The following is a 12,434-nucleotide window of genomic DNA, read 5'->3' on the forward strand; positions in this document are numbered from 1 at the left end:
ATTTTACTAAATTTTTATATGGGTATGATTCTAGAGTATGGAGGTTCAGCCCTGATCCAGCTGGTAAACCCTTAAGGACCTAAGGCGGCCCTTGGGTAAGCTTCGAGGCCCCGAGATCTTTGTTGAGTAGGCCCTGCGGCCCTGTGATCATTCTTGGGTAGGCCCCGTGGCCCGGAGTACCCTTCTTGGGTAGGCTCTCGGTCCCTAAGACAGTTCCTTAGGGTGGCTCCCTTTGTTGTGTGCTTAGGGTAAGCCCTTATAGATGTAGTTATGGGGAACTACATAACGGTGTTTGGTTGGAGGGTTTCATTATGGTTTTGAAAAAATGTTTTAAATTGTTACTATTTTAAAAATATATACCCTTTTTACTAGTTTTGGTGGGAACACACTAGATACCCTAATCTGATCTCCTAACCCTAGTCCACTAAATGTTTACTCTGATCTGGAAGTTTTCTGGCTTTTACTCGATGAACTACCAGTGGAACCCCAACTTATCCCAAAAACATATATATGTCTAAGTCAACAAGGAAACTTCATTACTTTACATTTATTTATATGTATTGTAGCATCAATTGGTAGTTTTGTATTACTGACTATTTCAGGTTAAAATAATCAAACCAGTGCAGTTATCGACTTCAGTAATGGAGTTCCTCCGGCGTTGCTTGCAGAGTACGGTGTATGCGATTAGGGGTATTTAGGTTGTATTTTGTTTTATATATGAGTATGGAATTTGTTTTACTTATGAATATCGATAAATTTTACTTTTGTATTTATAAATTGTTATGATTTTATGTGTTTTAACAAAAAAAAATTAATGTTTTCTAGATTTTTACGGTGGACGCTCCGGTGGCCCTAATGTGACACCTTGGATCAAATTGGGTCACCCGTATCGATCTATGGGGGTTACATTTAGTGGTATTAGAGCTTAGGTTGAGTCAAATTTTTCTAGATAGACCGGTCGGTCGACAGTCAAAAGATGTCTGATCTATACATGCCCTTAGATTATGACCATACTCTCTATATAACACCCTCAATCCGTACCCGACCCGGATACGAGTCCGAGGTGTCACATTGACTTTTCAAACTTTGACTCTTGACAAAATTCAAAGAAAATTTAAAACTTTCATTAAAGTAAAAGCAGTTTAGTTACATAATTTGACCACAATAACCAAAATCGATCAGAGTATATTTAACTCAATCAATTAGTACATGCCAACTATATTCAAAATAACAAAAATCATTTAACTCATCTATTTTCTGATCTGAAATCTTGTAAGGGAGATGCTGACCTGTATTGCTCCTCACAGCTTCTATATTCACTTTCGGTAACCTGCGGGTGAAACACTCACACGCTAAGTCGATGACTTAGTGAGGCATAAAGAAAACACATCTAATGGAATTCATACCCACTAATCATGCATGACTGTTTTATGCTATCAAATTATACAACTCATTTACATATACATCAACATATATTCATGTATATTATGTCAGATACCAAAACCCCTATCACACATATATCATATAATGCAATTCATATCACACATCATACACATATATCACATACATTGTTCTCATATCACCAACCTGTTTATCCTTACTAATTCCCTTGTCATTACTTCAATTCCGTCATATGAGCATATGATGAATATAAACATATTATATATATATTTTAATATGCCACAATACATTACTAATTTCTATAATCATATAATACATAAACGCATAGCATCTCATATCACCATGACATATATGCACTTCTACCATGTCACGAGAAATACACATATCATTATATCAAATTATGTTCTCTTTTCAAAGCCCATGTACACATGTGAGAACTATAGATATGTGAGTCTATAGAGGTTGTGCACTATGCTGTCACCACAGCTCGTATAATTGCACCGAAGTGCCACGTAGAATTGCACCGGAGTGCCGCGTAGAATTACACCGTAGTGCCATATAATAATGTCCATAAGGACCACATATCATTCCTTAAGAATCATATACATATACTAGGGATCAAGTATGTGTCTCACCCGACTTCACACATGTTCCAAAGAATACATATATGTCCCGAATGACCACATATCATTCCTTACGAATCATATACATATGCCAAGAATCAAGTATGTGTCTCACTATACTTCACACATGTTCCAAAGAATACATATATGTCCCGAAGGACCACATAGACCCTCAACTCTTGGCATGCCAACTATACCCCTAGCTCTCATGACACATAACATGGGCATTAATATTTATGTTAACATACATTCACAAATAGACATAGTCATGTAGTTCTTTCACATAGCTCATCGTCATATAAATCACATATCCCATATACATATAAACACATGGTTCACTTACGCGTATAACATTTCATATAATCGCATAGTCATATAATATTTCATGTAACATATATTTTCTCTTTCATATATCTCATATCATATATCATATCTTGTGATCATATAATCATGTTACTTATAATCACATAACTTCTACTCATAGGGTTCAACATCATTAAACTTAGTTCACTTTTTCATATTATCATACATTTATATACTCTTATATGTTCTATCAATAACCTATAAACTTACTCATATTCTCATATATACTATTTTAATATAATTTGTATAGTAATATTCTATAATTGTATCATATAATGATTTTACCCAAGCACTCCTTTATAAAGTTTATATTACAGGTTCAATTAATATCATTCTATCATATATATAATTTCCACTTATTTTATATCATTTTCCCTTTTCACTCACATAAACCATCTATTTATTTAGTTCAATTTCTCATGACTTCCACAATACTCTTTAATAAAACTTTGTAGCTCTTCACTTTAATACATAAACCATAGTTTCCTTTAATTTATCAATCTTCTCTATATAACTTATGTATCCTTATTTATGCCCTCGAATTCATACTATTCTCTTAGAGTCTCCTAACATTTCTTGTATAATCACTTATAGTTATAACCAACACATAATCATGTCTATGACTTCATGCATATTACTCTAGGAAATAGACTCATTGCAAGTCTTATTTCCATTAAACACTACATATCACTAGTATGCACTCACCTTGGCCTCACTAGTCAATTCCAATCTCTTATCTTTCCCTTGATCGATCTTACTTGCCAAATGTTCCGGAATTGCTTTACGCGCAGAATCTACATAAATGTACATTTTGAGGTAATCATTAGATACCTACACCTTGTAATTGGATACTAGCAACTTAAACGAACTTATTAAACCCATATTCACAATTTTCCTTTAGGGGGAATCGGTTACCTCCTGTGGGGGAATCGGTTCCCCTATGAGATTCTGGAATTTCTGGTTCGTTTGAGGGGGTATCGATTCCCCTTGAATGGGTATCGATTCCCCTAGCCCAGAAATCATACTTTCAACACGAAATTTACTTCATTTCATCTTAAACACTTTATATTTCAACCTCTTTCATATACTAAACTCAAACACACATACTTAAGCCCATTTGTACTCATTTAACCCATCTTAATTCTCAAAATCCTCTCATCTTAATGAAATTCAATAATTATACTCAAGTTTCAATATGTTCTAAATTCCTTTCTATCACTCCAAATCTCTTAATTCAACTATTGACAAGTCAAATTCAACTTAAAATTCAACTTATCAACTTTATTTCAAGATTTCATTCAAAAACTCAAAATCTTTAATCTCTCCTAATTCCACCATCCTTTGTTTTTAAGATGATTTAAGCTTTCCTTAAGCTTAATTATCATCCAATAATCATAACCAAATCCTAAATTCAGCAAAATATCAACTTAACAAGAGATCTTACCTTTGCTTATGGCTTCACGGTGGAAAAGAAGAGAATGAAGAAGAGAAGTCTGGAACTCTCTCATATTTCCCACGTTTATATAATACTCAAAAAGGGGAGATAAAAATCTTTCCCATGAAAAGACCATTTTGCCCCTTTAGTTCATTTATCTTTGCTATTTAATACAATATTAAAACTCTTTACTTAAATCCCGAGACTTTTAATTTCATTTCTAAATTGAACGCAAAACTTTCAAAGTTTGCAATTTAGTCACTGACCCTGATTTGGGATGTTACAAATCTTCCCTCCTTTAAAGAAAATTCATCCTCGAATTTTCACTGCATGCCTTTATAATATCACATCTTCTAATATTTTCATATTGCTTCCCTTAATATTTCCTGCCACCGCTACAACCTACCATTTTCCCATACTCAATTCTTCATATACATCCACATCTTTATAAGTCCATACAATATTATTCATTATATAGATAGCAACCCCAAATCCTTAATCCTCACTATTATGGATCAATTGATCTTTTTCATCATTCTCTATGTGCTTTGCACATAAATCAAGCTTTTGCTCATTTCTTAATCCTTGTAAGTATTATTATACACCCAATCTTTTCATATAACCCTTACGCATTTGTTCAAAGAATAATCACCCATTCTCGTTCTTCTAATAATTGAAAATTGTATTATTTCAATATCAACTTATAACTTATATCTCAATATACCTCTTGTCTTACTTGATCGTTTAACCTCCATCTTTGTCTTTTCCTATCCCTTTATTCTTTCATTCCTTCCAAAATCAAAATTTCCTTATAACATAGATCACATCTTTTCTTCAGGCTCTCATACTCTTTTCATATCATTTATACTTATCCATGATTACTGATCTTCATCGCATCTTCATAACTTTGATAATCTGCTTTACTTATACAGAACCTCATTCTTTACCATCTCTTGTACTTGTATTTTCTTCCTCAAAGCTCCTTTTTAAACATACCAATACTTATTTCCTTGCCCACATCATATTTATATGATCAAAACCATATCCAAATCCACATCATACTTGATTAACTTAACTTTATATTTTCTTCAAATCTTAGAACTTTATTATCCATACTATTACAATTAATCAGTCACAAATTTTCCAATTTAGGGCATAAGCCCTAATCAGACTAATCATATTCATCTTCTCAGTTGAAATCCAATCAGTGCAATTTACTCACTTATCCAGCCCACACACACTTATTCGTATACAATATTATTCTCCTGTTTCCTCTATTACTTTACATTTCCGTGATCAAAATACATAATCGTGTCTCAATTCACACCCTACTTAATTAATTTACCCTGACATCATCTTCTAATCCTTTACCTTTGATACACTTACCATCACATAATTCTGTTAGTCACCACCAATTATTCCAATCTAAAGCATAAACCTTCATCGAACCATTCATATACATTCATTCCAGTCAAAATTATCTCAGCAATAGTTTACTTAACTTATCAAATCCACATTTATTATGATCCAAATATACAACTGTATCCAGATCCACCTCATCTTTGATTTTTCTGTTCTGACAATATCTCAAAATCTTATAATTCACATACATTTTCCATCACATAATCTAGTTAGTCAACGCTAACTCTTTTCATCTAGAATGCAAACCCTTATTATAGCCACACTCTTGCTTATACACAATATTATCTCTTTGTCTTAAATTCATAAACTCTATCTCCATATCTCTTATACACTTGTCACTGATGCATCTATTCTTGAATTCTTATACAAATACTCACCACATCCTTTGATCTTTTTAACAATCTTATAGTGACACTTGTTCACCATATTCTATCTTATCCACATAATAACAAAACTACTCAATATCGTGTTTCCGATTCAAAACAATGAAAACTTTCTATCATTATTCAGATATGATTTCAGCTTTCTGAAATCAACATTTGATCTTACTAGGCATTTCCTGAGGTGTCCGCTCTTCATCCTGCTTGGCCAGGGCAGGTGAATAGCTATCACAGTCAGGAATATCACCTTTCACTTACTTCGAAATTATCACGATCGGATTTCTACTGTATTAAACTATTCTTATTCCATTAGCAAGACAATATACTCCTTACACTATAAGATCAGAAATTTTTCACTCTATGTTGGTATGTACACATTTTATGACACTTTCGACTTCAGTTTATGCCGAGAATCGGCTAAACCTTAGCTCTGATACCATTAAATATAACACCCTAAATCCGTACCCGACCGGATACGAGTCTGAGGTGTCACATTGACTTTTCAAACTTTGACTCTTGACAAAATTCAAAGAAAATTTAAAACTTTCATTAAAGTAAAAGCAGTTTAGTTACATAATTTGACCACAATAACAAAAATCGATCAGAGCATATTTAACTCAATCAATTAGTACATGCCAACTATATTCAAAATAACAAAAATCATTTAACTCATCTATTTTCTGATCTGAAATCTTGTAAGGGAGATACTGACCTGTATTGCTCCTCACAGCTTATATATTCACTTTCGGTAACCTGTGGGTGAAACACTCACACGCTAAGTCGATGACTTAGTGAGGCATAAAGAAAACACATCTAATGGAATTCATACCCACTAATCATGCATGACTGTTTTATGCTATCAAATTATACAACTCATTTATATATACATCAACATATATTCATGTATATTATGTAACAGATACCAAAACCCCTATCACACATATCATATCATGCAATTCATATCACACATCATATACATATATCACATACATTGTTCTCATATCACCAACCTGTTTATCCTTACTAATTCCCTTGTCATTACTTCAATTCCGTCATATGAGCATATGATGAATATAAACATATTATATATATTTTAATATGCCACAATACATTACTAATTTCTATAATCATATAATACATAAACGCATAGCATCTCATATCACCATGACATATATGCACTTCTACCATGTCACGAGAAATACACATATCATTATATCAAATTATGTTCTCTTTTCAAAGCCCATGTACACATGTGAGAACTATAGATATGTGAGTCTATAGAGGTTGTGCACTATGCTGTCACCACAGCTCGTATAATTGCACCAAAGTGCCACGTAGAATTGCACCGGAGTGCCGCGTAGAATTGCACCGTAGTGCCATATAATAATGTCCATAAGGACCACATATCATTCCTTAAGAATCATATACATATACTAGGGATCAAGTATGTGTCTCACCAGACTTTACACATGTTCCAAAGAATACATATATGTCCCGAAGGACCACATATCATTCCTTAAGAATCATATACATATGCCAAGGATCAAGTATGTGTCTCACTAGACTTCACACATGTTCCAAAGAATACATATATGTCCCGAAGGACCACATAGACCCTCGACTCTTGGCATGCCAACTATACCCCTAGCTCTCATGACACATAACATGGGCATTAATATTTATGTTAACATACATTCACATATACACATAGTCATGTAGTTCTTTCACATAGCTCATCGTCATATAAATCACATATCCCATATACATATAAAAACATGGTTCACTTACACGTATAACATTTTCATATAATCGCATAGTCATATAATATTTCATATAACATATATTTTCTCTTTCATATATCTCATATCATATATCATATCTTGTGATCATATAATCATGTTACTTATAATCACATAACATCTACTCATAGGGTTTAACATCATTAAACTTAGTTCACTTTTTCATATTATCATACATTTATATACTCTTATATGTCCTATCAATAACCTATAAACTTACTCATATTCTCATATATACTATTTTAATATAATTTGTATAGTAATATTCTATAATTGTATCATATAATGATTTTACCCAAGCACTCATTTATAAAGTTTATATTATAGGTTCAATTAGTATCATTCTATCATATATATAATTTCCACTTATTTTATATCATTTTCCCTTTTCACTCACATAAACCATCTATTTATTTAGTTCAATTTCTCATGACTTCCACAATACTCTTTAATAAAACTTTGTAGCTCTTCACTTTAATACATAAACCATAGTTTCCTTTAATTTATCAATCTTCTCTATATAACTTATGTATCCTTATTTATGCCCTCGAATTCATACTATTCTCTTAGAGTTTCCTAACATTTCTCGTATAATCACTTATAGTTATAACCAACACATAATCATGTCTATGACTTCATGCATATTACTCTAGGAAATAGACTCATCGCAAGTCTTATTTCCATTAAACACTACATGTCACTAGTATGCACTCACCTTGGCCTCACTAGTCAATTCCAATCTCTTATCTTTCCCTTGATCGATCTTACTTGCCAAATGTTCCGGAATTGCTTTACGCGTAGAATCTACATAAATGTACATTTTGAGGCAATCATTAGATACCTACACCTTGTAATTGGATACTAGCAACTTAAACAAACTTATTAAACCCATATTCACAATTTTCCTTTAGTGAGGAATCGGTTCCCTCCTGTGGGGGAATCTGTTCCCCTATGAGATTCTGGAATTTTTGGTTCGTTTGAGGGGGTATCGATTCCCCTTGAATGGGTACCGATTCCCCTAGCCCAGAAATCATACTTTCAACACGAAATTTACTTCATTTCATCTTAAACACTTTATATTTCAACCTCTTTCATATACTAAACTCAAACACACATACTTAAGCCCATTTGTACTCATTTAACCCATCTTAATTCTCAAAATCATCTCCTCTTAATGAAATTCAATAATTATACTCAAATTTCAACATGTTCTAAATTCCTTTCTATCACTCCAAATCTCTTAATTCAACTATTGACAAGTCAAATTCAACTTATCAACTTTATTTCAAGATTTCATTCAAAAACTCAAAATCTTTAATCTCTCCTAATTCCACCATCCTTTGTTTTTAAGATGATTTAAGCTTTCCTTAAGCTTAATTATCATCCAATAATCATAACCAAATCCTAAATTCAGCAAAATATCAACTAACAGGAGATCTTACCTTTGCTTATGGCTTCACGGTGGAAAAGAAGAGAATGAAGAAGAGAAGTCTGGAACTCTCTCATATTTCCCACGTTTATATAATACTAAAAAAGGGAAGATAAAAATCTTTCCCATGAAAAGACCATTTTGCCCCTTTAGTTCATCTATCTTTGCTATTTAATACAATATTAAAATTCTTTACTTAAATCCCGAGACTTTTAATTTCATTTCTAAATTGAACACAAAACTTTCAAAGTTTACAATTTAGTCACTGACCCTGATTTGGGATGTTACACTCTAAGCCTGAACTCTAATGCTAAGAAATCATTATGTAATAAGTATACCAAAGTATTATATTTGCTATGACTCAATCTGTGCAAAAAGGGAACAACGTCAGCATACGTCCCAATCTTGGAAGTTACCTCGTGAGTAACATGGGAGATTATTTGTTCGAGGATTTTGATCTGACTCCCTACCTGAATTTGAGTTTTGGTTAACTCTAAATGTTCTATGTTGATAAGTTCATAACCAAACGTTATAAGTAAAATGATGAGAACAAGATCTGCTACCCAAGTCGATCAGAGAATAAGGTATTCGGTTCAAACCTAAACAGGGTGTTATGCCTCAAAAGGTTTTGTACTGATGTATTGAATTGAATAATTATGGAATCATTCTTACTCCAATTTACGAGTTTGAAACCCAATAAGTGTTAAGCCTTTTTTTCTCAACGATTCGAGCAATATGAGGTTAAAAGAAAGGGGACGTGTTCATGGTAAAAGTGTATATCTCGAGGTGATTCCATTAAGTATGAAAGAAATTAATTATGTATGTATGTTGCATTGAAGTTAAACAAGTATTATTATGATTAAGGATTGATAATTAAGGTATGTTTGGTTCTACAATGGGAATTCTGTTCAAGTTTGGAATTTTGATAAGTGTTTGTCGAGGATGCTTAAAATCTAGAAGAGAAAAATATACCACTAAAGGATACCGAGAGAATGAAGACTGGGTGGAAACTAAGTTTCTACAAATCTATGACTTGATTAAATTTCAAGGACGAAATTTATTTTAAGGAATGGAGAATTGTAATACCCTAAATTTAATGAAATTAGGTACTAAATTAAAATTTTTTGAAACCTTTTGAGCTATTTTAAAAGGTTAGGAAGTTTAGGGATTATTCTCGTAGTTTTCCTATAACCCATTTGAATTCAAAATTAATACCCAGAACCCATTTTTCTTCGGGTATGAGTGAACTTGTAAAAACCTTAAAATTCCCCCGATCAAAACCTCATCGGTCTCCCCAAACCCTCACCGCTAGACCATCGTTCAGCCCACTCTTACCCCCGTTCAACTCGTCGTTGACTGGCGACCAAAACCCCACGGTCTCTCGCTATTAAACACCTTCTTCCACCGTGAATTATCGTCGAAACGATCTCCCACCGTCACACGATTTTGTTTCAATTCTGGTCACCTCGACCATTGTCTCACCTCATCGTCGTCACCATTGTGTTCCTTGGCCTGTTCCGCTCAAAACCTGACCGGTAGGTCGAAGCATTACAACTGTTTTATCGTTTCCAACATGGGTAAGGGTTTCAGTCAGTGTTCTTTTATTTCAGATGGATTGTCGATGATTGTTTGAGTTGATTACAGCTTGTTATGTTGTGTGGATGATCAGGGAAGAATTGGCTGCCCGAAACTGCCCTTGTTGTCGCGCACGTGCTGTCGTGCGCTTGGGGCTCTTCCCCAGCTATAGTGTCTTCTAGAAACGGTCAAGGTGGACTAAACTTCCATGAACCGGTCTGAATCGGGTCTGGTTGACCCGACCGAGTCAACCCGAACTGAGTCAAGTCAACCTGTTGACTTTGACCAAAAAGTTAACTTTTTCGAAAATGTCTCATTTTATGTTTTTCGACGTCCTGAGTCCGAATTCGAAGTCTATTTTTTCCAAATTCGCGCTCGATAAGCCATTTTTCAATGTTTTATCTTCGAATTAAAGTTGATTTCTCATTTAAGTTTAGTTTCTGACATAAATTTTGTTTCTATGTATCCGAGACATAATGGAACATGGAATTAAAGTTCGAGGATGATCGAATGGAGTTTAAATGGTTGATCGATATGGCACGAAAATTGAGGTAATACTCTACTACCTTTTGTATGCTTTTCGGAGCTCATTGATAGATGATAAATGTATGAATGGAAATTATTGGTCCATTAGATGTATTTAATTATCGTTGGATTTAGACGTAAATTGGAATAAAGACAGAACACAGTATAAGACTCAGACGGTTCGAATAAGAAAAACTAAAAGATCGATTGGAAATAATTATAAGTTCTGTGATTCAATAATAATTGAATTGATTTCAAGATCCGTAAAATTTGATAAATTTCTTTAAAGTTTAAATACCGGGATTATTTGGATAAGAAATTTCCAAAAATAGCCATATGGGGTAAAATTACGAAAATGCCTTTGTACTGTAAAAGATCAAGTCTTCCCCGGATGGTGTAAGATAACCCAGAAAAGACATACTTGACCAATTATCAGAAAAACTACATATGATTGAATTGAAAGGAATTACTGAATTGTCCTCAAACTTTGTAATAACTATAATAACCTCCATTGATAAAAGGAACTAGAATACTTGAAGCCTAATATATAAGAAGTAACGTTACTGACATATTTGTATGAAATGACGATGATACACTTAAAGTGTAAATATCACAATGAATGGCTATGATATGGAGACGACATGAGAATTCGTATCTTAAACCTTGGAATCATTGATTTAAACTCCGAATCTATATTGGAATGCTCCTGAAGTGTAAAATGACCAAAGAACGTCTAAGCACTGGAATAACTAAATACCCTCCAGCTCTGAAATGAATAAATCAACCTCAAAATATGAAATGACCTAGAATTTCTATTTTTGAGACAACACCCGAAGATTGAATTATCGAAGGTACTTTACGCGACTGAATTTCATGAAATGACTAAATTATATGAACAAGATGGACATAATGGAAGAAATGTATGTATCCGAATTTCAGAAATGATTGAATTACTATTGAAACTCCAAAGTGATCGTAATAGACTTAACTACTAAATGACTTAAGTACCTCCAAAGACCTAGAATCAAGTGAATGACTCAGACAAGTCTGAAAACGTTGATGAATTTATATGTTGTACCACCCTCAAGGGTTTTAAAATCGGATCAAGCAAGTCGATATTTATTGATATCGTTGCAATATAGAAAAGAAATAAATACCACTGAATACTTATCCGTCTCCTCAAGAACTAATCAAGGATGATTCTGATACTGATCAGATCAACTGGTGCAGTCAATAATAAGAAGTGAATAATAATAAAGTATCACAGTCTGAATGATTGACAAGTAATGCAGAGTTGGGATCGTTGGTTCAATTGGACACAAAATCCTGATAATTCATACATAATCCTGAATACCCCTGATTATTTGAGTAATGGAATCACTCTCAGTAATTCTGAATCTAGAATTTTTATAATATAAAGGTTCATGAACACCTTCTTAAATGCACCTAAATAAAAAGGGGTCCTAATGTATCAATTTAACG

The sequence above is a fragment of the Hibiscus syriacus genome, unplaced genomic scaffold, assembly GCF_006381635.1.
Source record: "Hibiscus syriacus cultivar Baekdansim isolate YM2019G1 unplaced genomic scaffold, ASM638163v2 tig00111198_pilon, whole genome shotgun sequence".
NCBI classification, from domain to species: domain Eukaryota; kingdom Viridiplantae; phylum Streptophyta; class Magnoliopsida; order Malvales; family Malvaceae; genus Hibiscus; species Hibiscus syriacus.